General features: G+C 45.4%; 1 long non-coding RNA gene across 1 annotated transcript in view; it reads left to right on the top strand.

Annotated features, from left to right (window-relative positions):
- LOC129523258 (uncharacterized) overlaps positions 1-26913 on the top strand; it is a 130627-nt gene that overhangs the window by 54924 nt on the left and 48790 nt on the right. The window contains exon 2 of the long non-coding RNA XR_008667087.1: positions 5203-5280. This is a non-coding gene — a long non-coding RNA (uncharacterized LOC129523258). The remainder of the gene's footprint in view (positions 1-5202; positions 5281-26913) is intronic.

Genomic DNA, 26913 nt, shown 5'->3' with positions numbered 1-26913 from the left:
TCCTCTTTTAGTCTGTAGTCTCAGGATGAAATTTATCTGTTTCTAAGCCTCAAATGTAAGCATGAATAATTGATATACCTGGAACCTCCTATGAATATATCAGTGATCTTTGCTTTGTGAATAGCATCAGATGAAGGCAAAACACAATGACTTTACCCTGAAAGGTGAGGTCACTTAACCACCTGGATAAAACCCTCCCCTTTTAGCACTTCATTTTTAGTTCATTGAAAGACATAATTTTATCACCACCATCACTGTCACCATCACCATCACCACTACCAACACGAACTATCACCATCATCCTCATCACCATCACCACAACCACCAGCACCGCACTGCTTATCCTCATAGCTGGCACATAGTAAGTGCTCATTAAGTATTTGTTCAGTGGTGATGCTGACATGAGATTGGGGGGGAAAGCTGGCATGGGTAGGAGAAGAAGGTATGATTAATCGAGAATATTTGGTCTGAGGATCTGAGACATGTCAGGGGGAGATATCCTTCAGGCAACTGGGAATCTATGACTGGAACTAGGGGGCCAGGTCCAGCCTGGAAGCCTGGCTTTGAGAGCCGTTGAGAAGGAGAGAAAGAGAGAGAGAGAGAGACACGCAGGCAGCTTGACGGCTTGACAGTTTATGCTTTGAAGGCAGCAAGAGCTCTGTGAGTACAACAGAGGGATAGGAGAAGAACAGGGCATATTGGGTTTTGTAAATCAGAGAAGGACACAGTGTTAAGGAGTAGGCAGTCAAATGTGCTTTAAGGAGCAGAGACTTCAAGGAGAACTCAGAGGAGGCTTGGGTATGAGAAGAGGCCATCCAACTTGATGATTACGGATCATTGGTGTCCTCTCAGTGAGGACACTCTATCAGACTTGCGCTGTCTGACCTCGTAGCTACACATGGCGGTTGAGAACTTGCAATGAGGCAAACTCAAGTTGAGATGTGCTCCAAGTGCAAAAAACACACTGAACTATGAAGACTTAGAGAAATTGGGGGCGGGGGGGGAAGAATGCAATGTGGCTTATTAATAGTTTTTATATCAATCACATGTTGAAATGATATTTTCATTTCCAATATATTAGGTGAGGTTATAGGATGTATTGGGTCAAATAAAATATGTTATTAAAAGTAGTTTCAGGTTCCTGGGTGGCTCAGTTGGTTAAGTGTCTGCCTTCGGTTCAGGTCATGATCTCAGGGTCCTGGGATCAAGCCCCATGGTGGGGTCCCTGCTCAGCAAGGAGTCTGCTTCTCCCTCGCCCTCTGCTCCTCCCCTCTGCTCATGCACTCTCTGTCTCACACTTTCTCTCTCAAATAAATAAATAAAATCTTTTTAAAAAAGTAGTTTCAACTTTTTTTTTTAACATTTTTTAGTATGATTACTAGATACTTTCCAACTATACATGTGGCTCACATCATATTTCTACTGGACACTGTCAGGCTAGTCTGCCAGATGTTAAAATTCAGCAGCATGTGTAAACTTGTCTTTCTTTTCCTTCCTTCGTTCCTTCCTTCATTCCTTCCTTCGTTCCTTCCTTCCTTCCTTCCTTTTCTCTCTCTCTTCCTCCCTCTTTTCCTTCCTTCCTTCTTTCTTCCTTCTTCTTCCTTCCTTCTTCTCTCTCTCCCTCCCTCTTTTCCTCCCTCCCTCTCTCCCCCTTCCTTCCTCACTTTACAAATAAATGCCTTTTAGCAGCTAGTATTTTCTGATGGACACTTGAGTGGTTGATCTTCCATTCTCAATAAAAATAGATGCTTTTTATAATATCAAATCATCAAATTGCTTTAGCATTAAATTGCCTGGAGCCATATTAAAGTCAGTGATACATAGTACATTAGCTATACTGAGCTGTTAGCTTCCCTGGGAGAAAAAGAAATAACATAAATGAGGTTTCTTGTACACTAAGCAGCAAATAAATGAAAGCCTTTGAGGAAACCACCTACACAAAGTCCTGAAATTGTAATTACCCTACCTCCAATTTGGCAAACAGAGGTTTTCTTACAATATAGCCATGTCCCAAATAATGGTCCCTCCTGGTGGGAGGTAGCGAGACTGTGGGTTGCATGGGTCTGAGACAAAGATGTTACTGACACCTGAACAGCTGCCTAAGAAGGAAATTCCTAATGTTCTTCTTGGCTGGGGTCAAGAATTGTTCTCGGACATTGTGAGGTCAGCCTTTCTCTCTTTTATCTGCTTGTGGTGCAATGAATTGGCTCACTTCTTAGAAAAATAAAAGGACACAATACAGCAAGTTGCTTCTACTCCCCTCTGGTTTCTATGAAAAAATATTAAATATGCAGTATTGAAATCTAGTGTCACATAGCTGTGTGGACGTCCTTCCTGAAGGGGATAGAGAACTTTAGGGCTAGAAGGGACCCATGAGGCAATCATTTCAGTAGACAAAGAAGTGGACTCAGGTCCTGTGGTCTCATGATGGCTGGTTCACCTCATCTGTCACCAGCAGAGCCACAAGGAGACCTGTCCATCCTGCTGCCTGCTCCCCATGGCTTGCCTCTCCTGTGTCCCCTACCTCCACTTCCTCAGGAAACTCTGTGGGACCGGAGCTGCCAAGAAGCTCCTGCACCTTAGGGTGGCTTTCTTCAGCAGTGATCTTTTTTTTTTCAGTAAATGAAAGGAAAATGGTCCTTTTCTCAAATGCTAATTTAGGAACTTGGGGTTTTAAGTGAACACCTCTGGTCACGATTAGCATTTTTAATCAAGGAAGGAGCAGTGAAAATAAAACCAAGATTAATTGATTCCTTCCTATGTTTGCACAGCTATAGCCTTGGTTGAGGGGCAAAGAAGGGATTACAAAAAGTTTCCCATGTAGTGACCTCCTTTCTATAAAGCAGGACACCATTTTGCATCCAGAATCCTAGCTCAGAAGTAGGACTCACCTCCCTATTGATGGTGTCACATTCCAAGTGCGCCAGAATAAAGAAAGACCCAGGATGTCATAGGTGTGAACGCCCTTGGCCATTTCAATATGCATCAGGTTCCTCAGAAGCAGACCCTGAGATGCGGCCTTATGTGTGAATACCTTATGAATGAAGTCTTCCCAGGGACTAGGGGAGCAGGACAAGGAGCGAGAGAAGCTGAGTGCAGGTGTACTCTCCTGTTACAGCCCTGCCTCAGCCTGATCCCACAGTGGATCCCCGCAATGTCAATGATCCCTCAGAGGGAATGCAGTCCTGGGCCAGGACTTTGTAAGGGCTGACCTGACCAAGTGGGTTCCCGGGTGGCCCCAGTTCTCTGTAGGTGTAGTCACAGAGAGTAGTCTTCTGGAGTGAGTCATGGGTGCGGGCCAGAAGCAGAGCACACAGGGCCAGGGCTTGGACACATGACCCAAGGAGGGATATGGAAGGGATGTTGGCGTGGTCCTGCCAGTGTCTGCTGCACCCCAGCTTTGGCTTGAACAGAATCTCGACATTATCCGCTATTCCACGTCTGTCTTCCAGGGTTTCTTACCCAGACATCTGGGTTGGAACATGCAGTGGACATTTGCTGTTTTCTGGTTGCCCAATAGCCATTCCCACTTTTCTTTGATCACTGTAATTTAATTATTATTAGGTGATTGGGCAATATCAACTAATAGTAATTTCAGGAAACGATTCTTAGTCTGTATCTTTTGGCAGAGATGACTAGCCCAGACCTCCTGGGTGAGCACATGCCCAAGGCCCCGGCAATCAGCACAGTCCGTTCCCTACGGCCCCGTGACTGGTGACTGGTTCAGGGATAGTACCCCTGTCAGGAGTTGGATACAGGGAATGGGAATGACTGGCAGTTTTGAAGCAGAAAGATATTTTATGCAAGGGAATAGGTGCTCATGAGGTCCCTGGGAGGCTGGAAGAGCAGGCTCCGGCTGGGTCTTCAGGAAAGATGCTTTTGCTCACCAGAGATCAAGTAAGAAGGTAGAGAGGTAAGAGCCCCCAACCCCCAAACCATAGTATTCAAGAATGTACCCAGTTGTTATACTCCAGGCCTCAAAAGCTTCTCAATGCCGGCGAAACTAGAGATTGTCCATGGGAACAGTGGTCCTTGTCCAGAAGCCATGACCGAGGCAGCAAGACAGTGGCACCCGGGTCACTGCTACCTTCCAGATCTCACCCAAGGACATCTAACAGGTGACAGCTCTTTTGCCTGGCTGAGCAGGAGGCCGGGGATATAGATTTTCAGGTTGTAGCCTTTGTAGCCCAGGGAAGCATTCCTAGAAGGGCTCTGAGGGCCGGTTCCTGTGACCCACCCCCCCTCAGGAAACAAGAGTTAGGAATTTGGTTTGGTCATTGAGGGGGAAGAAAAGCTGTTTCCTGTCGGATGTGAACATGAGAAGAGTTGGTTTAGAGCTGCCGGAAGCTCTCTTGACATCAGATAAGGTCTGAGAATGAAGCCAGTGCCTAGTGCAGAACAGAGTCAATCTGAGATCTAGAAGGACGCTTCTTAAGGGTCCAGCGAGGTGACTCCTTCAAGGTCACACAACAGGGACGGGCAGCGCTGGATCTAGAACACCTGACACCCCATGCAAGCTTCTCCCCATCATGCGGTCCTCCACTTAGGGCCCATCAGCCAGCCCGGCAGCTGGCACGGCTTCCCAGTCTCGGTTTGCTACAGAAGCCGGCTGGCCCGACCCCTGTCAGGAGGCAGAGGTCCCTGCAGAGGGGCCTTAGCAGACAAGCACTCAGAGCACATTTGCGTGGCAGGCCTGGTGGAGCCCAGTGTGTATGAATCACTCACAACTGGGGCTTGGTGAGTGCGAAGTGCAGAGCTGGCTTTGCAAACACCCCAGGGGTTCTCTCCGAGTGGCACACTAAAATGTGACCACACCGGTTCAAGCTATTTTAAGCTTCAGAAACCAAGGGAGGTTAGGCGGGGTGAACCTGCGGGCTCTGAGGGCAGATGAGTTCCAGGCCAGCTTTCTCTGTGCCTCCAAGGTCACCTTGGGCCCCTCCGCTGTCATCAGTGACCTTGCTTTCCTCTTCCTTCTTGAAGGATGGGAAGGATGGACCCTTATAACCTCAGGGGGAGGGAGCTGAAGGAGTGGGAGTGGGGTGAGCACCTGGTCTGGTGCACCTGTTAGACAAGAGGAGGGGTGAAGGGACTGTCTGCTAGATCTGCGGTGCTGCCCTTACACTTATTTATTTTCACTGGTTTTATTTAATCCTCACAATGACCCTTTGAGGTACACGCAACCGTTATCTTCATTTGTTACAGGAAGAAACAGGCTCAGAGGGAGTAAGAAGCTAACTCAAGGGCTCAAGGTGACACAGCAAAACTGGAATCTGAAACCAGGTGGGTCTGCATCCTTAATCACTGTGCCCTGTGGCCTCAAAACCCAGTCATAACCACGTGTATGCAGCTTTCTATTCCTCCCGATAGCTCTGGAAGTTCCATTTATAAACCCCATTTTATGCATCCACCTCAATTTCGATTCAAGTCGTGATCTTGGGGTGGTGAGAGGGAGCCCTCCACGCTCAGCAGGGAGTCTGCTTGCTTCAAGATTCTCCCTCTCCCGCTCCCTCCCAGCCTGCTCTTGTGCTCATTCTCTCTCAAAAAATAAATATAAATAAAAATAAGTGGGGATCGCTAGGTGGCTCAGCAGTTTAGCACCTGCCTACAGCCCAGGGCATGATCCTGGAGTCCTGGGATGGAGTCCCACATCGAGCTCCCTGCATGGAACCTGTTTCTCCCTCTCTCTCTCTCTCTCTCTCTCTCTCTTTTCTCTCATGAATAAATAAAAAAAATCTTTAAAAAAAGTAAGTAAGTAAATAAATAAATAAATATAAACCCCATTTTTCAGATGAGGAAACCAAAGCTCAAAGAGCTTGAGAACTCCGCCCAAGGATATACAGTCATACCCTTCTCCCCACTGGCCCTGGTATTTTACCTTTCTACCTTTAAGTGCAAAGACTTTTAGTGCTTGGAAACAATTTCTTCCTAGGAGAGACACGAACTCTACTGAGGAAAGTGAGGGTCTAACAGGTTGGGTGACTTACCCAAGGTCACACAGCGAATGGATGGATGGGTACGAAGAACCTAGCCTCTGGACCCTTCGCTGTGTGCAAACAGTCCCTTAGTTTCTAACACACATTCTAATTTCAGGGATGTTTTATCTACATTTCTAGCTCATCTTCATTTGGTAGTAGCTTCTGCAACCTTGGCTTCAAGCTTCTCTATAACTTCACCTTATCCTCTGTCAAGGAGTCAGTGATCTGTGACTGCACAAAGAGATTGAATTAGGGCTTCTGTAATTATGATGGATACTTCTATAAGGAGAAGATACTTCTCAAAACAGGAACCCTCCTGTGATACAGTGTTGACACCTATAATCTTTTGCCAGCTGAGGTCGGGAGCCCAGCTACACCAAAACCCAGGCAACAAAACTCCTCTAGGTTTCTCTTCATAGTTTCCTTGCAAACACCTGTGGGCTGGCGAAAGGGGCTGGGCCAGCCTGGGGGGTTGGGTAAGCAGTGTTAGATTAAAAAGCCTAGAATCAGGGAACCAATAGATATTTGATGTGGTCTGGCCTTTCTTAAGTATCTTAGACAACAAAATTTTTTTAAAAAAAATTCTAATTATGGTAAAGTAGATGTTGCAGTTCTAAATAATATAACAACTATGGCAGAAAGCTGCATTTTAATTCCTTGACTGACTCCTTTTCGGAAATCGACAAGTATTTACCAAACTTCTTGCCTTCACCGAGTACTATAGAAGCCAGGTGCTGGGGGCCAGAAATGAATCCAACTGGGCCCCTGTCCTCTGGGACCCCGCAGTCTAGTGAGAAAGATGAAAATAGTCATAGTAGCTCCAAAGCTGTGTGTACAGTGCTGTGATGTGGGCAGGCCCAGTGTCAGGACAAAGTGTTTGGCCACCAGCATTTCCTTAGGTGGGGAAAGTATGGGATGCTTGAGCTTTATGGAGGCCTGGGAGGCTGCCCAGGTGAGAGGTGGGGCATTTCAGGGAAAGGCTGTGGCTTGTATAAAGGCCCAGAGCTGGAATAGGATACCTGGAGGACCCCAAGTGGTAGTGACCACAGGGAAGGTTGTTGAGGAATGAGAGATGAAGTTGAAGAGCTCAGCACATTTGGTTTTGAAGAGCCCTGCATGTTACACAGAGGAATTTAAATTGTCTCCTGGAGGCCATGAAGAGCTGTTGAAGAAATTAAGCAGGAATGTGACATGACGGGGTTTCTATTTTAGAAAGTCACTCTGGCTGCCATTGGAGGATGGACGGAATGCCTCGTGAGACCAGCAATGGGGAAGCCATTTAGGGGAGGATAATGGCCAGGAAAGAGGACTGACATGGCACCCAGTGTGCAGTGGGGACCAGAAGGGGGAGGTGGAGAGGACATGTGCATTGAGATATTTAAGCAGAAGACAAAGGAGTCAAGAATGAGTGCTAAATTTTTTTAATTGGCTGTTTGGGTAGTGAACATGCTGAAAAAAATAAGGGGGTTCTTTTAAGAAACTGAAAAAGTTATGAATTATTATAATACAAAGGAAGTTAGGAAAATAAAGAAATGAAAAAAATACCCAATAATCTCATCATCATGGCACAACTAGTGTGCATATTTTGATTTATTTCCTTCCAATATTTCCCCCTAGTTTGTAAAGCAAAGTCAGTTTCCTAGATGACACTTTGTCTTGAGTGTTGGCTGCTTAATGGGAAATGCTGCACACTTCTTCAAGCCTGGGAAAGACTTACTTCTAGACCTATTGCTGGAGGCTCCATCATCACTTCTTATTTTGAAGGAGACCAATTTTATTTATTTATTTATTTATTTATTTATTTATTTATTTATTTATTTATTTATTTTTGCATCTCTAAGAGCCAGTCACTTTGATCCAGGACTTTCCTGATCACGAGTGTTTTATAGTTTCCTCTGTTCCATAGCTTGGTGCATTGATAGTTTGTTCCCTTCTACTTCCCCACTGGCCATAAAAATGATCAAGATGATGGAACACCTCATGCCTTTGTGTCCTGGAAAATTCAGCCTGAGTTGCCAAGAAATGACAGTGTTCATATTAATCCTTGCTGTGGCTTGTGAGGCCCACTTGTTGGAGAAGTTGGTGGGGAGAGCAACCCTCCCCCCCACCAAATGTTTCATTTAGCACCCTGGTGTTTTCACTGCCAGAGTATTCTCTGAGGGTAGTTCCGCTTCTAGCCTTGCTCCACAAGGTGTGTCCAACTTGGAAAATAAAAAGTAATTGATGAGAAGCTTATAAAAAAAGTTGTCCTGGCTCTAGCTGGCTCTCCTGGGTCAGAATAATTTGCCATTGGCAAGCTCCGTGTTTTGCATAGGAGTAGAGAGAAACCTGCAGCCTTCTTGGGGAAGGTATTATGCAGGATGTCAGTCCTCTTGGCTTTGCATGAAAGGCCTCAGGGGCATGACCAGACAGTCAGTGGCCTTATTCTGTGTTATCAGGCTGAAAGGTGATCTTGGGCAGAGCAGACATTTGTGGGACAGAGGCAAGCCTGGAAGGGGAGCCAAATGAATCTGCCAATTCGGTGTGAAGATGTGCTTTCGGTGGAGTGTTGGCAAATAGGAGGCCACTGGATCCACTCCTTGGGTTGTCCCTGCTCTTCCTGGTCACCAGGAGCCTTCCTTTTCCTAGGCTCCTCTGGGAAAAAATGTGATCAATGAACCCAGGGCAGGAGAGAGCTTCAAAGTAGGAGCAGGATAGTAGGGAACCGGGAAAAGACTGATGCCCCACAGTAGGCGTTGGCACCATTTTTATCTCTCACATGCCCTTGTGCAGGGAGGACAGGATGGCATCCAACAGTATGTTCTCTGGGGCTTTGCCCAGGCTAATTTTACATGACAATGGGTGCTCTATGCTCTTCCATGGAGCACTGGAATGGCTCTGCAGGTTTCGAGTGGCCTGGCAGTGGAGTTGTTCCGGCCCAGCTCAGCAGCAGGAAGGGGCCTGTGGGTAACCGAGGAGCCCGGACAAGCATTTCCCTTGGCCACTCCTGTGCTTCCTATAGAAGAGGGCCTTCACTGGTCACAGGAGGGGTTGTCCAGGGCACAGCGGGTCGCCGTCCTTGACCACTGGGCTCTTTCATGCAGGCTGAAATGAAGATTGGACTTTTCATTCCACGTGGCTCACAGGGAGATTTTGCAAGGCAGTGTGTCAGAGTGTTTGTGTGGCTTCCTGCAGGCCTAGCCCTTCACACTCTGTCCACGTGAAAACGCCCAGTGAGCCAGAGACAGAAAGACACCCGGGGCCTCAAGCGCAGTTGGACTTGATCAAGCTACTCATGCTAGCAGGAGTAGAAGCTTAGTGGTCAGCAGAGTAGCAAGATGGTTTTGAAATTTGCTGGGCTCTTTAAAAATAGATAAAGAAAACCAAATGACTTTTTTTTTTTTTAAAGGAAACCGCTGATAAAGGAATTGTGACATAAACAAAGAAAAATGTAAGCACTCTGTTCTTTTGAGAGCAATAAAGGCAGCGAACAGGGAAATGCCAGAAGCTGTGACCCAAAGTGTGCACTCTTCTCGGATCCCATTTCCATTTGCACACAAAGGGGAGATTCTTGTTTTCAAGTCACCTTCACAAAAAGGTATAACTCTGAAGGAAATGAGCTATAATTATAGTTAGTATTTTTTAGTTTGTTCTTTCAATCAAAATAGCTCTTAAGTAGAGTATCCCAGTGCAACTTAATCTTATGTCAACACGTGCTCTGGAGCGCCTGCACTGGCCCCACATTCACACCAGGGGTACAGGTGTCTGGGTAAGAATCTCTCCATAAGGAAGTCTGTCTCTATTTATCCCATGGGACCTTCCACTCACACAGCTCGTAGGCTTTCTTTGTTTAAGCGCGTGGTTCCTGAAGGCAGAGACAGAACCAGATCGAAACTTTTGGACTCTTGGTAGCAAGTGACAGGAACCAAATTTGAACTACTTTATAAGCACACAAAAAGGGTGGGAAGAAAGGGGGGGCTTGACATTGTTTAGGTCATATAGCTGGAAACAACATAGGCAGAAGTAGCAGACATCCACTACAATCTACCTTAGCACCCAAAGGGGACAGTAGCCTCAGCCTCTTCCATTGCGGCACCCCAAAGTACTACTGTTTCTCTGTGGTTGCTGGGCCATGAGCCATTCCAGAGCTCTCCTTTGATTCCACCCACCTTTCCCTTTTGAGCATGTAGCATACCTTCCACTGAAAATCCTGGTCTTTCTGATTCATATTCCAGGAAGACTAAGGTCTAGAAAATAGTTTTGGATTTGTAATAACCCAAGATCCCTGAATGGATAGGATGCTGTGGTATTAGAATCCTGCATTAGGGAAGGAGTTGGCACAGCAGGCAGATGCAGCTCAAAGTTCTTTTCCTTCCATCTCCGTAAAATTCCAAGATTCCAAGGAGTGGACTTTTGACTCTAGTCGGGGCTCCTTCAAATCACCCAATAGCCAATAATTATTGACTTTGTCCTGTGCTTCTAGAGGTAAAGAGTAGAAGAGGAGGCTGAGTGTCTTTACTGCATGGAACAGAGACCTACCCAGCTGAGCTGAGACCTATTTATCTTGAGATAAGAATTCCTATGGCACAATTTCATGGAGATCTAAGAACAGGGCCAGTAGTGGGCATTACAAAGAGTGCACAGGGGGGATGGCTGGGGGTTCCTGCTAGATATGCCAACAGCAGGTGTTTTCCTCCTCATACTACTCCCCAGAAATGTGTGTGCTTGTGTGCTTTTTATTTAGCTCTGCACTCCTGAGAGACTATAAGAAAGGTGTTCATCTTATTCACAGCTGTCATTCACAGCACAAAGTGTGGCTCAAAGGAAATGTTCCTTGTATTTTTGTTCAGTGAGTTCATGGATCTTCACCTGATGCTCTGCTCTTTCAGTGACCAGTTAACTCCATGTTCCTGATTCTATCAGGCCTACTCCTGGTTGGCTTCTCTGGTCCCTCTGCTTTTCCAAAATTTTCTCCCATAACCCTGGATTGCATTTGACCTGTCATGATCTTTTCAACCTCTTCTCCATTTTGACCTTTTGGTTTTAGCTTCCACCATTAACTGACCAAGTAGGCTAGTAAACTAGGATAGTCTAATTTATTAGTTCCAATTCTTAAGAGGGAGGGAGAGAGGAAGATAGAGAGAGAGAAAACCAATTAGTTAGGTCATCCATTTGTACCAGGTCATAGATTGGGAGCCAACTAGAAGATTGACTGTCCTTCATCTGATGCCCACTTTCATCATCAGCTGAGTGAAGGATAGAAGTCAGTGTCAACTGGTTCAAAATGTAGGTTCCTAGGCTGCAGGGTCTGTGGACCAGGCAGTTTTTCAAAGAACGGAGTGGGTGCAAAAGGCAATATTTGACCTCTCTTGTAAAAAAGGGCAAACAAACTCTCTAAAGAGCTTATTATAGTTAGATAAGACTTAAAGACAGATCAATATTAATCCATATAAGATCTGTTCTTGCTGCCTAACAATTCTTCCTCCCTTCTTCTAAGAGACATCTTAGGCCACAGCAGAGTTCAGGTGACCCAGGGATAGGCTCATCATTGAACCTCAACTCCATAGCCTTAGTGATTGAGTCAAAGGTGAACATGTGTCACAGGCAAGTCAATAAGAGTTCTTTGAAATTTTTAACAATGGATCTAAAGAGGAGTGCCTGGGTAGCTCAGTTGGTTAAGGATCTGACTCTTGATCTCAGCTCAGGTCTTGATCTCAGGGTTGAGTTCAAGTCCCAAGTTGGGCTCCATGCTGGGTGTGGAGCCTACTTAAATAAATAAACAAACAAAAACAAAAACCCACAATAACAACAGAAACAATGGATCTAAAAGACATCAGATATTTTTTTCTCTCTGATCATAGAACTGCTGGGTTATGAGTTTCTACTGCCAGCAGCCAGGTCCTCCATCATATGGAGGAAAGATTAAAATACAAAAGTGAGGACAAGATACTGAGAGAGAAGCTTGGCAGCTCTCACTCCTCACAGCCCAAGGTGATGCTGATTCAGAGGTCCAATAAATTCTTTCTCTCTGTCTCTGTCTCTCTGTGTGTTTCTTTCTTTCTCTTTCCTCTTCCTTTCTTTGCTCAGGCTAATTTAAGTGGACTTTCTTACGCAACAAAGGTAGTTTTGAATTAAGATGAATGCTAAATTTGGCCATTTAAACTAAATATCTGTTAAATGAGCAAAACTGAAAGTTATAGACATTCGAGGGAAAGAAAAAGAGACAAAGAAAGAAACAGAGAGCTAACAAGCAAGGCAGCAAGCAGCACTGGCCCAAGAATCTAGAAGAGACTTCATGGCTGGCCACATAAGCCTTCATGATGAGGATTGAACTTGATTTTGGAGAAGGATGGGATATGAAAAGATAAAGGATGGGGACAAGGGAATGTCTTCCAGGTGAAATGGTATGGAAGAAGACTTATGAAGGAGAAGGAGAGAATGAGCACAACATAAAAGCGGGCACACTCTTACTTTAAGCCTTGCTTTCCTAAGGTTGATTTCATCTATTGATCTCAACTGAAAATTCTTTCAGAATGTGGGCTATTTCTTTTACATCCCTGTCATCACTAATGATCCCTACTATTGCAAGAATTCCAAGTTCAATAGTGCTAGTGTTCTGGAACTCTTGAGTGTCATTCTCACAATTCCCAAGTCACCAAGAATCCCATTCCCAATGGGAAATGATCATGATAAGAATAGTCATAATTTTGAGTTTCATAGCATCTTATTTTCCATGATTTAAAAGTTCTTCTTAATAGGGAGTAACCTACTCATCTTCAACATCTTCCAAAATGCCTTTAGCTTCTACTTGATGCCATGGTAGACCTGGAATAGATTTAAAATTCTTTCTGGGTTAGGTACTGTTTTAAAATCTGATCAGAGAGGATCCCTGTGTGGCTCAGCGGTTTAGCACCTGCCTCGGCTCCGGGCGTGATCCTGGGGACCCAGGATCGAGTCCCACATCGGGCTCCGGCATGGAGCCTACTTCTCCCTCTGCCTGCGTCTCTGCCTCTCCCTCTCTCATGAATAAATAAATAAAATCTTTTAAAAAATCTAATCAGAGACTCGTGAAATCTATGAATTCTCTCTCAGGAAAAATATACACATATAAAAATTTCTGCATAAAACTGCAAGGGACATTCAGCCATTCCCAAGACCCACCCACAGATCTCTAGGGATCCATTGAGCTCCTGGTTAAAAATGCTGGAAGGTAGGGGGGTTATTTGGACTTTAGTATTTTAGTTCCATTGCAATACCCTTTTTCCTAGAATAGCTCATATAAATCCCTTCCTGCTGGTTTTCTTGCATGCTTGGTTATTTTTTACCATGACTTGATCATTTTCCTTGAGAAATGATTTGTAGGAGTGTTTTGAGGCCTAGGTTAGGGATACAGTTTTTCCGAATAGAATTTGTGATTGCTCCTGCTATGTACTTAAAAACTCTACTGGGCAGCCCAGGTGGCTCAGTGGATTTAGCGCTGCCTTCAGCCCAGGGCATGGTCCTGGAAACCTGGGATCAAGACCCACGTCGGGCTCCCTGCATGGAGCCTGCTTCTCCCTCTGCCTGTGTCTCTGCCTCTCTCTCTCTCTCTCTCTCTCTCTCTGTGTGTGTGTGTGTGTGTGTCTCATGAATAAATAAACAAAATCTTTAAAAAAATCCAAACAAACAAACTACCAATGCAGAACCTCTTTAAATGATATGGATAGCTTACAAAACTTTTGGCTCTCCAGGAGACATGAATTTGGGCTCATGTGGTAGACTCAGTGATAGCCCTCAAAAGGACATACCTACATGTTAATCCACGGAACCTACGAATGTTACCGTATTTGGAAAAGTGTAATTAAGCTAAGGATTTTGAGATGAAATCAGCCTGGATTATCTAGGTGGGCCCTAAATCCAATGACAAGTGTCCCTATAAGAGACACACAAAGGAAAGATGCACAGAGTAGAGGAGTCAGAGCTAAGAGATGCCAGCAGCCGCCAGAAGGTAAAAGAGGAAAAGAACAGAATCTCACATAGAGCCTTCGGAGGGAATGCAGCCCGCTAACACCTTGATTTCAGATTGCTGGCCTCCAAAACTGTGAAGGAACAAATTCTGGGTTTTGTTTTTTTTTTTTTTTTTTTTTTTTGAGGGGGGATTGGTGTTTTTTTTTTTTTTTTTTAAGCCCCTGGTTAGTGGTATTTGTTACAGCAGCTACAGGAAACCAATACAGGCTCCCAAAAGGACTGGCTTATTATGATACCTCCTCTAGGACGCTTTCTCTGGTCTGCTCTGCTTCACACCAAGACAGCAGTCCTTGCTGGAAAAGAGATGCCAAAAACTATGCAGGGTTTCTTATCTATAAGTCATCCTGCCACAGTTTCATAGATGTTGGCAGAAGATGCAAGATTGCCAGGTCAGAGACAAAGGATAGTTTATTTCTTGCAGCAGCAGTAGTAGCCAGAGCATTTGTGTGGGTTCAGTGTACCCCAATTTCCACAGAGTGACATGAAGAGGACCAGATAATGCCTGCACACACAGTGTGCAACATCTTCTAAAGGCTGTTTATTATACAAACATCCTTGGAAAAACAATCCAGAACAAAGGCAGTGGGTGCTTCTGCTCACAAGATGTGAAGAAATGAAGGGGAGCCATGCAGAATCTTCCCCCCCAACAGAGAGCTGGAGGGGGTGGGGGGATGAGCTGGGCTGCATTTACTTCTCCCTCACTCTTGTTCTGAAGGTACATAAGTTATCAATGGCTACGTGACCCCATCTGTCCAATTACCAGAAATGGACCAGAGCAGCTCATGTGTAAGTGCCTGATGGTGATACAAGTGGTACAAGGGTTGGATGAGTCCTTACATGGAACAGAAATGAGAAAAGTGGTAGTTTCCAAGGGGGTGACAATCTGTTTCACAAACTACTGAGAGATGTGGTATAGTTATTGTAGCCCAATGTCCTGTGAGGCTATTTGAACTATCTTGCGAGGTGGTTTCAAAAGAATGCTCAAACTACTTTGAGCAACCATAGCCTTGTTTTTTAAAAAGGAGGTGGGAAGTGGGGAGCAGCTTTCAGGGTGACTGCTTTGAAGAAGGCCTCCCTTATTTGGATGTAGGGTCCAGCAGGACTATTACACAGCAAAGCAGTAAGTCCCTGGTTGATAATTCTGTTTCCTGAGAGCCCACCAGCACTAAGTTGTGAGGGGGAAGGCAGGCATACCTACAGCCAAGGGGTGAAGTCAGAGAGGGTAAGCTGTACCCAGGACCATTCCCTGCTTAATGGCACATTCCCACCTACAGGGACTCAGTGGTCAATGCATCGCTCAAGGCTTACGTAGAAGCAGAAGGAGCTAGACTTTGGAAAAACCCACCCCAGCTCCTGTGGTTTGTTTTATTCATGGTTTCCATAGTTGAGGTGCTCTCTGAGCCAGGCAGCTCTTCACTTCTGTTGGGAATCTTATCACCTGCCAATCTACATGGCCGCTTTGGGAACGGAAGTGCTCAAGCCAAGATGGACTTCCGCCTTAGCTCATTGTAACGCCTGCGTTCAACCACTTGTGTTGATTCCATCGGAGGAAGAAAGCCACTGAGGCAGAAGCAGATAAAATGCAGATATGATTGATTGCCGGTGCTCCAAGGAGGAGGAGAGGGAGAGGCTGTGTGGTAAAGAAAATCCAAAGTGTTCTTTCTTCATCAAAGTTAAATTTTTCTGAATTCAGTACCTAATCCAGAACAAAACCCAATGCCTGAGATGTGAACTTTCTTTTTCTTCTTCTTCTTTTTTTTTTTCCTTTTTATTTTTGAGAGCTAAGCACATGTTTCCCCCTGCGTCAGCAAGGGGGGAAAGCGAGTTAAAGGCAACCAAAGGACATGAACTTGAACTGAAGCTTGAAAATATAGGCTGTCTTAGATTGGATCTCAAGATTCAGAGACATTTTGATATAGAGCTGAACATAAGTCTTTTCTCCTCCAAAGACCAGTTACCCTTTGTTCTGGAAGCAGAAAGGTTGAGCCTACATTTCCCAGGGTGGAAAAAAAAAATAAGGCTTCCAACTGAGCAAAAACCACAGTTTTCCCAAGACTTATTTTGGTTCTTTATCTTGGGGCTGGTTGGACATAAGATCTTGAGTTGGAATGTACGTTTGTAAGGGTGAAGGTGTCTCCAAGGATGGCACTTGTAGGCTTTACTTAGAGCTTTGTAGACGTGCACAGTGACCCTTGATGGTTGGGGGTTGACTTGTGGTCCAGGGGTGTCGTGAGTTGTTGCATGCAAAGGACTGAAGCAGGCAGTGTAGGAAAGAGCCTGGCTGCTGTTTCTGCATAGACTCTAGAACAAAACAAAAGGGTCTTTGCTCTGCTCTAGTTGGGGGCCTGGAATCTTTAGCATGAGGCTTAAGAGAGTTAATGTGACCAGAGGGCAGTGCGCAACCCCAGCTATAACATCAGTTTGGGCCACCATTTGGCCCAGCTAATCTAGGGGCAAAATGGAACTTTAGAGGGCACCCTTATTTCACAGTAAGAGACAGTGTGACCTGGAGGTGAGATGGGCTTTACCTAAGGCTTTGCGTCCTGCATTAGTCTGGTCCTCAAGAAGCAGGCTCCAAGGCAGGACTCAATAGGCAAGGATTTTATTAGCAAGAACACCTATGTGGGGGAGAACGTGGAGGAAGCCAGACAAGGCCATGGGGCAGGTGTGATCTGAGTGGAAGCATTCTAGGCTGCTGTGCGGTCCAAGTCAGGTTAGCAAGGCTGCTGGGGGTGGGGCAGCCAAAATCAGCTGGGAGAGGAGTCTTATGTCTCCGAGGAAGGGGGCCAACTTAGAATCCCTACCATGTCATTCACTGGCCTCTATGAAAGACTGGCAGTGGATTTCTGGGGTGACAGCTGGGACCCTAGGCACATTCTCTCTCTCTCTTTTTTTTAAGATTTTATTTATTTATTCATGAGAGAGAGAGAGAGAGAAGCAGAGACACAGGCAGAGAGTTAGGGAGCCCAACGCGGGACTCGATCCCAGGACTCCAGGATCACCCCCTGGGCTAAAGGCAGGAGTTAAACCGCTGAGCCACCCAGGGTTCCCCACTGACACATTCTCACAGCCACCTCAATGCACTTGAACTTGGACTCACAGCCAGTACTCATCCTCCCTCTCTTCCTTTCTCCATTCTAAATACCTCTCATCTTCTCCATCACCTTGGAAGTCCTGATGGCTCATGTAGTGGTATGACCAAAACTGTCATTCCTGGGAATACCTGAACCCTTGATAACAAACTCTTTTCAGGCTTGGGTTGGTGCTCATGTCTGCTTATAGTTAGGGAGAAGCCAAGGAATACCAGGTGATACCCAAGTGGATTGCTTGGATTCACACATACTCCTCTGTGCCCCCATCATGTAAAAGCATCTCTCTGTTCTCCAGATTATCAAGGTCAAGAGCCCCAGCCAGCATAATGATTTCTCTCTTCTCCTGCTGATCCTTGGCCATGAATTCAAAACACACTGGTGGCAGCCATAAATTATAGTTCAATGGGCTGTTTGTTGTGTCGCCTTTGGGAGACCAGGACCTTCAACCGGGCAGAGTCCAGAGCTGCAGGGACAGGAAGTTCAAGATCTCCAATGAGTCATTGGGAGTGATGGTGAGTGGAGCCACTCACTGCTGCATCTACCCCTTTGGTTCTTAAACTCATGTATCTTTGCTACTAGAGACCGTACCATGTAGGAGCCTCTGACTTAATAAACATACCACATCCTAAAGGACACACCCTATTTTTTCTGAGGGTTTCCTCCGAGTTGACACTTGAGCTGCACCTTTAGAAGCTTGTTCCAGGAGGTAGGCTAATCACCAAGTCAGCTGCCCAAGCACATATCCAATTGGAGAATGACGTGCCAGTCTCTGCACTTTGCAAGTTCCCCCAATTTTCATGAGTGACTTGACTAACTTCAGGGAAGGTGTTGTATTATCTGTAATTTACTTTCAAACACTCTACCATACATGGTATGATATATACGTGGGCGCTGGCGTTAAACTCTGGGAAGCTAGTCAACATTTAGAATACACTAACCAGGAGCCCCCACTTTCACAATGGTGAGTTTGCATCTGAGAACTCTAAGGTCACTAAAGGCCTTCAGCCCTTATGCTAGATGACCTCCAATACATTCTCCATCCTCCACACTGCCCGGGGTGGGCCCTAAGAGCTGACGTTGGTGAGAGGTGCTAACCCAGCCTCTCTGCCTCTGGCTTCCTGTAAGGTTCAGCTGGCGGAAGGCAGAACAGATGATTGCCAGCTGGAAGGATGGAGAGGCTGGGGTGTTTATCCCTCTTTCCCACCCACAGCCCAAGCAAGCCCTCTGCGGCTCTGAATCAACAGTGGCTCCTTTCCTCCACGAAGGTTCCAGTTGCTGTTGAGCTGCCCTCCATTCAGCTACAGCTCCCTCCAGGTTCTGAACAATTCTTCTTCTGTCCCTTCAGGCTTTGGACAAGCATGGCAAAGCCTCTCACGGCTGCTCACTCTGGGGTGCTCCGGCTTCCGTTTGTTATTTCTTTTCACCCTGCCCTCACCCCTTTGTGACAGCGCCTTTCTAAACATTCTTTCATCCCCTTGTGTGAGTGTGCTGTCTGTTTTCTGCCAAGACTTTGACAATAGAAACACTTTTATCTCAGATCAACACTCAAAGGTTTATTAATTAATCTGGGGATTTTTAGACATGATTCTTATATTGGTGAAATGTGTGGTGTTCAAAATACGTGAATCAGTTGACTAGGAATGGTGTATGAGCACCTCTGCCCTTGCACAGAGTATAGGAACCGAGAAAGTCCAACAGCCTCTTCCTTCTGGATTACCACTTTGAGCCTGAGATCTACCTAACTGTTTAGCCCCTTAACCTGGGAATCTTGATGATAACTAGTCAGTTGGCTGAAACTCTCCAGCCAGTAGAAGACTCTTACACTTGCCTCAAGGGAATCCAAGGACAGAGTGCAGGGACTTTATCAAGTTCACAGGCAGGTTGGATGACTGTTTTGTTTTATTTTGTTTTGTTATATCTGCTTGTTTATAAAAGTCAGTATATGTGTCAGAACTTGGTTAGGACCTCTAGACTGTAGAGTGAGACACGGTTCACCCTCTCCTATCTCAAACTATTAGAAGCTACCAATACTACCTGAAAAAACACTCCATCATTGGGAACCATCAAGCTGGTTTCAGTCAGATCACAACAGAGAGATGCATTCGTCTCTCCTCCTTGATAAGGGAAGGAGAGAATTGTTTTTCCCCAGACACCAGGCCTCCCCAGAGACCAAAGACCACAGTGGCACTGCCCTTCCCATGCCCTTTGTGGATTGTGTGTGGGAGGAGGGAGGAAAGGTTTGCCATTTCTTAGTAAGTGCTGCCCAGGTTCCCTGGCCCCTTACCTGATAGCTCTTTTCAGAGGCTGGAGTACATAAGGACTCTGTTTTTGTCTCTGGGTCCTCATTACTGATTTGGGGCCCCAAGTGACATCAATATGTTATTATGAGCTATATTTACAAATGTAGCATTTCATTGGAGGTAATCTCCAGAGAGATCATATGGCTAAAATCCTCAAATTGTGGGAGAGGAAAAGAGGCCCAGGGAGGCTAAGTGACTCATCCTAGGCCACTCTCATTTGGTGGGCTGAGACGTAATTGGACCCAAATCACCCACCACATGCAGGGTTCTCTATGCACCTGAGGTGATTGTGCAGAAAAACTGGTATAATAAGTTCAAGGGCAAAGATTGTATGGAGGCACGTTGATCAATCACCGAGCAATCATTCTGTGTACCCAGAATTATGCCCAGAACTATGGGTCAGGTGAAGAAGAAGAGACATGGTCCCTCCTTGAAGAATTCACTGTCTGGTTGGGGGCTATCACTAAGCTGGGAAACAGCAATGCACTAGCTCCCTAGTGTGGAATGGCTCTGAGAACGCAGGAACACAAAGAATGGTAATTTAGGAGATGGGTGAAAGGTGTGCTCCATGCTCAGACATACCTGGTTCAAATCCTAGTTCTCCTTGGGCAAGCACTTAACCTTCTCAAGCCTCCCTTTACCAACTATGTGGGACTAGTAAGTGCCTGTGTCATAGAAGAGTGAAAATTCCATAAGATCTTGCTGCTAAATGCTTTGCATGGAGTTGGACTACGTGGTAAAGGCTCTGCTGGCTGATTAATACTAATTAGTTTATTTAGTAATCTAAAAGGAGAACAAACACCTTGCTTCTTGATCAAGCCTCACAGTACATCTGGTATTCCAAAGAGTTTATTTAGGGGGCCGAAAAATCTTGAAGATGCTAATTAAATGACTGAAATGACCTGCCAAGTAAATATGATCTAGAGACAGGATTAGTCGAGATCAACCAATTACGGTGGGATTACCTGGCCACTGCCATGTCAGGGTTGACTGAGTGTCACACAGTATTCAAGGAGCAGTAACCACCTGCTTTCCCACATACTTCCTCATCTTCAGCCTTTCGATTGGCCACAGAAGCAAGCACAGAGCTAGAAATGACCAAGAAATCCATTTTCAGAGTTGTCTTTGTAGGGCAACTGCCATGCAGCTGGGTAGAAATGGATTACTTGTTCTTAAGATCTCCGTTTGCTAATCTCCTTACCAGCTTCACAAATATCCCAAGATCAGGTTTAGTCCTAGATTACTCTACTGTAATGCAACTCCAAGGTGATAATATGATGAGGCCAGAGTGCACTCCTGTCCCTGAGTTCTTCATGAGTTAATTAAAAAGGTTACCTGCACCAGGCTACCTGCATGAATGGAGCCAGAAAGAGGACATTTGTCTGTCCAGCTGTGGGACGAACATTTTGATATAAGGAAAATTAAATAGAATGTTCCAGAATCCCAAAAATGTAACTTTGGCTCAAAAACCACTATTTTAATCTGAAAGATGTTTTCACCAGAGAACAAAGCCTTAATCTGGTGTAAACACTGTCTGAAGCCCCATGGTTCAGAATTAGTTGGAAAAATCAGGATATGAAACAAGTAAACTTTAGTTTAGTTAGGTCCATAGTCAGACTACTCATACATAGGAAGAATTTGCTGTTCTCTTAGTATCTGCAATGGTGACAAATCTGTAACCTTTTATATATTTATTTTTAAAGATTTAATTAATTTATGTATTTGAGATAGAAGAGATAGCAAGAGAGAGCATGAACAGGCAAGAGAGGGAGAAGCAGGCTTCCCACTGAGCAGAGAGCCTAATGTGGGGCTTGATCCTATGACCCTGAGATCATGACCTGAGCCTAAGGCAGACACTTCACCAACTGAGCCACTTGGGCACTCCAGGCCTATAGCCTTTTAGACTGATTTGTACACTGACATGGATTTAACACAAGGAAATAAGAATGAAATTTTCTGCAAAGAGAAATTCCATTCCTGGATTTGCCCTGAGAGCTTCCTGACTTACCATCCATAAAAAATGGTGGATACAGCGGGGAGACTGTAAAATTTCTTTACCTTTCTTGCATGTTAGGAAATATTCCTAATGAAATGTTGGCAAAGAATGAAAAAATCAGTGTAGTAAATAAGATCTATATACATGCACTCTACATATCATACCAATACGTGACACAGGTAGCTAATATTTATAATTGTGAGGCATTTTTCTTAAGAAGAATTGAATCCTTCAGAAAGAGTAGAATATTGTAAAGATAACAGGGAGCCTCTTTATTATATTAATTTGCTTAACATCTTTCCCCCTCGGATAGCACCTACACATTGGCTTTTAGAAAACTGCTTGGGGTAGAAGGGCTTTTAGGGTGAGTAGCAACTGGCCTCTCTGCTCAACCTCCCACAACCCCAGGCCTGCTCCCACAGCTAATTGCATTTGCTCACTTCTGTTTGTTTGCTTTTGGTGATTATTTCCCTATCTTTAACTAACAAGCTTACGCTGCTAGTTCTCATTTTATCAACTTGAGACATTGTCTGTTGACTTCCTGCCTTGGGAGATGTGGATTTGCTCCTGGACGCTAGCCCTGTCCACTATCCACATCATCCCTGTTTCCCCTGCCATCCCCCTCACCCTCCTCCCCACCAAAGACACCACCGTCCAGTCCTCCACCAGCCTATCTCTGCAACTTTGAATATATACCTAGATCTCCATTTCTTGTGCTATCAGCCATCCCTATCATCTCTTGATCCCATCAGTTTAAATGTGCCAAAAAGAAAAACAGAAAAAAAACAAACCCCGTAACATCTCCATGTTGAAAGTTCCATTCCAACGTGGTGAACAAGCACAGTGTGAAGACCATAGTAGGCACCGCATAAACACCCAGATAAGTGGGTGTCAGTCATGTTTGCCAACACCAAGTTCAAAAAACCAGGGTCTCCCCACAACCTCCTCATCCCTGGGAGGCAGGCAGCAAGTGGGAACAAAGCCAAAAGGCATTTCACAAACCTCTTTCCATGTCATTTAAGGAAAGAGCACCACCTCTACTCTGCATCCTTGCAGGATTCTGAAAGGTCTCTACATCTGCATTAAATTTTTAAAAAATGAGATGCAAGAAAGCAAGATAGAAGCATCACAGACTATCAGAGGGAAATGAGGCCAACATAGGGGATATCCTCGGGTTTCCCAGTTTGTCTGAGCTGTCCCCAAACTGTTTCTTTGTGTCTCTCTTAGAGATACAAAATGACCTGCGGGGACTGTGGCATGAGCCTTCTAGCATGCTCTTCCTGGAGTCGTAGGCTCTGTTTTGTCCTGACATGCATCTTTGCTGTGCGTGTGTGTGATACCTTCATGGAACTGCATAGAGCTTCTATCCAGGGATTCGAGGGTTTCAATCATCTTGCTTTTCTCCTTACCCCCCATTATTGGTCCCTTACTTTATGGCACTAGAGCCTGAGTCTCCCAAAATGTAGGCCAATTCACTCCACGACTTTGCTCGAAGATGTCAAACCCAGTGTATTGATCCAGTAGCTGTTTTATCAGAAGCCGGTTGTTTATGCTCTGACATGCACAGAGCTCTCTCTGTGCCCTACTTCCCACCAGATGCTGCAAACAGCTGCATTCCAGAATTTAATATAATGGTTTAGGAGTGTGACAATCCCAGATTGCCATCTGACACAGTCAATTGAGGAAAGGACCCCTCCCATTTTTCTTATTTGACAGGAAGAGAAAGCAACAGTTCAGAGCAATTCTGTGCCTTCTTCTAGCATGCCCGATTTGCTAATTTTTCTTACCCTTGAATGGACCTCGGTTAATTCCACGTCTAGAATGCTGGCCTCCACCTGCCCCCAGTGATATCCACCTCTGAATCCCTCTATCCTGTGAATGAGTCACCTTATTAGGCAAAAGGGACTTTCAAACATGGTTAAGGACTGGGGAGATGGGTAGATTTTTCTGAATTATCCAGATGAGTCCAATCTGATCACATGAATCCTTAAAAAGAGAGACCATTTCCCAGTGGTTAGAAGGAGATGTGACTGTGGAAGGAAGGGGTCAGATCAATGCACCATGGGAAAGACTCAGCCTGCCATTACTGTTTTTGAAGATGGAGGAAGGGGGCCATGAGCCACGGAATGTGGGCAGCTTCCAGAAGCTAAACAAAGGGCAGGGTATCCGTTTCTTTCAGAGGGTCTACAGAAAGGAACACAGTCTTACCCACACCTTGAATTTACCTCCGCATGACCCATTTTAAGCTTTCGACCTACAGAACTGTAAGATCATGCATGTGTTGTTTTCAATCACCAAGTTTGCTGTGATTTGTAATAGCAGTATTAGATAACCAATACACCGCGCTCGTCCAGATTGGCATGCCCTTACAAGATACAAAGCCAACCAAGTCTTCGTAACAGCGAGGCACTTGAGAATTGCTTATAAATCACATATGGGGAAATCTCAGCTACCTGGGACTTTTGCAAAATATGTCAAGGTGATGATACTTGAGTTTCTCCAAACAGTTCAGGATTTATTTATGTAAGACCCAAAACTTTTTTTACTTTATTTTTTAAAAGACTTTATTTATTTATTTATTTATTTATTTATTTATTTATTTATTTGAGAGAGAGAGAGAGAGAGAGAGAGAGAGAGAGAGAAAACAAAAGGGGTAGGGGCAGAGGGAGAAGCAGACTCCTCGTGAGCAGGGAGCCTGATGTGGTACTTGATCCCAGGACCCCAGGACCATGACTTGAGCTGAAGGCAGATGCTTAACTGACTGAGCCACCCAGGTGCCTCAACATTTTTTATTTTAAACATTTCGTAAGATGAACATTCGTAACTTTTAAAAAGTTTAAAATTTAACATTCTAAGTTAAACATCCGAGTTTAACATTTTAACCTTTAGGAAGATTAAATCCTTTATAAATCATATGTATATGTATATATAATATATATATAAAAATATATATACACATATTTCTTCATATACACAGATATATACATATATATTCCTTTCTATTTAAGCAGAATACATTAAACTTTCTTTAACATTTTTTTGCAGTGCGTGGGGGGATTTCCTATTTTGAGCATTAGTTATTACCCAATATTATAGCATCACTGTGTGGCTGACTAAGTACTGAAAAACTACCATATGTAGCAGATTTTCTAGAATGATCCCAATTTTAAATATTCTGTCTCCCTTTCCTTATATTGGTCAAATGACCTTTCCTGATTTTCTGCTAGGACCCTGGTCCTATAGCTGTATGGCTATTTGCCCTCAAAATAATTGGCCTCAAGCTACTCTGCAAAAGGGAATTCTAAATCATGTGTTCGCCTTGAATAGATTAAAAAGAAATAAAAATATTTTGCAGTTTCCTGTATGTTACCTTTCAGCCCTGATGAAGGATTTTCTGCCCCAACCGTTTAGTTAGTTGTCATCCTTATTGGGCTGCTGGCATGGTGAGAGTAAGAGGCCTCAGGAAGTTAACTGGCAGTCCTGCCAAGCAGTTGATCTGTAGCGGGGCCAACGGGAAAACTCAGAACCCCTGACCCTTAGTCTCACTCTGTTCTTTGACCCGGTGGATCTACTACCTTGCTTTTGACTTCAATAGCAGCCCCAGCGTGTCTCCCAGAGGGGTTCCAAGACTAGAGCAGCCACCAACCAAACCAACCAGCGTGATTATGGTCTTCCTTCTCAAAACAATATTTCCTTTCCAAACCCAGTTCCAGAAAATCTAAACCAACACAGGCCTCCAAACTCCAACCACAACCATCTTCAAAAGACATGTGAGCTGTTGCATTCTTAGCAGTCTGATGGCAGCCACCAAAGTCATCACCTATCAGATGACTGAGAGAGGGGGCTCCTTTCCAGGGGGTGATGTGGCTGGAACCAGCTTTGTACACAAGGCCTCCCAGCTTACGATCCTGGCCTCCCGTGGACCTATTTGATTAACTGAGCCACCCCTATGGTTACTAATCGCTGTTAATACAAAGAGGTGTCAACAAGCCTGTTGGATCGAATCTTGTCTTCCTCTGAATTTACTTAGCTTGGCTAGAGAGGGAGGGGTGAGGGAGTGTGTGTGTGTGTGTGTGTGTGTGTGTGTGTGAGTGTGAACTGTGTGGGGTTGTGCACAGGTGTGTTGGCACGCACTATATGGGCACTCCTGTGTGTGCATGCTTCTGTGTGTGTGTCTCTGGGAATATGAATTATGTGCATGCATGTGTATAGTGCACGTGTACGTGTGCATGGAATACGTGTGCTCACACATGCAACCAAAGGGAAAACAGAGAGACACGGAGAGATGGGAGCCTCACAGGAAAAGAGAACCAACAGAGAAAGACAGAAAAGCAGACACATGTAGGGACAGACACAGAGAACGAGTGAGTGAAGGAAGCAAGGAGGGGGGAACAGGCGACAGAGGCCAAAGGCAGGGAGAAGATGGCACACAAGACACAGAAAAGGAGAGACCAGGGGTGAGAGGCCCATGTCATTTCTGGACGTAAGAGATGCCCTTTAGGGGAGGCGGTGGAATTGGAAGCTCCTGGAAGGTTGATGTCACTTCCTTGCTTTTTTTCTGTCTTTTGGTCACAGGGCTTTTCTGCCCAGTGGTCCTATCACCCAGCCTCAGCCCTGGCTCTAGCCCGTGAGGCCCCGGGAGATGGAAAACCTCATTGTGGAGCTGTAGGTTTATTTTTTTCTGATAACTTAGCAACATCAAACAAAGGAAGTCACGCTAGTCCTCTGCCTCAGCAAGGCAAACAGTCGCTGCCCCAGCCTGGGTGCCTCCCTCCCAGGACACACACAGATGGGGCCAGGAGCCAGAGCGGCTTGCAGGGTCCTTGGGGCAGAGGCCTGAGTCTGGGAACAATAAAAACCCCATCTGGCATTTAGTACTGAGCAGTGACCAGGGAGAGGGGTTGACCTGGGAAGGGATGTGGTCCCAGCAGGAACCTTCTTATGCTTGTGGGACAGGCCATCTGCCTGGGGACTGCAGAGGGTCTCAGGCCCGGCTCCCCCACAGATCTGCATAATTTGTTTCCCTGTTTAGGCCTGGGTTTGTTTGTTTGTTTATTTATTTTCATGTGCAGAAGATGGGAGTGGCGCTGGCTCAGCGGTTTCCAAAAGGTTCTGGGGATTCCAGCAGGTTCCATGGGGCTCCTTCAGGGCCTGTGGTTGGAGGGGGGGTGGTCAAAGGAGCAGCGAGTCAGGTCTCCCCTCTACACTAACCTGAGCCACCCCACGTTTCTGTTCTGCTTCTGTTTGAAGACTGCTAAGGAAGAGCAAGCGTGGAGACACTGGTGCTGGGCGATGCCAGTCCCAGCACTTGAGGACCTGCCTTTCTACTCCAGAGGGTGAAGCTGCATTACTGGGGCCCTGGGACAGAGTGGACAGTGCACTTGGGGAGAAGGGGAGGCTCATTTCTTTCATGTGATTAGGGGCTCTAGACTCTTCCTGGCTGGGCCCCAGCGCTGGAAACTCACCCCAGAGGCTGACTCCCAGGGACTGAAGGCACATCTGTGGGCGGGCTGAAGGAGGGGGGAGGGCACACCCCACCCTGAAGGGCATAGTCTCCTCACTTT

Source organism: Nyctereutes procyonoides, unplaced genomic scaffold, assembly GCF_905146905.1.
Source record: "Nyctereutes procyonoides isolate TBG_1078 unplaced genomic scaffold, NYPRO_anot_genome, whole genome shotgun sequence".
NCBI lineage: Eukaryota > Metazoa > Chordata > Mammalia > Carnivora > Canidae > Nyctereutes > Nyctereutes procyonoides.
The sequence above is the reverse complement of the archived record's forward strand: the minus strand, read 5'-3'. Positions and strand labels throughout refer to the sequence as shown.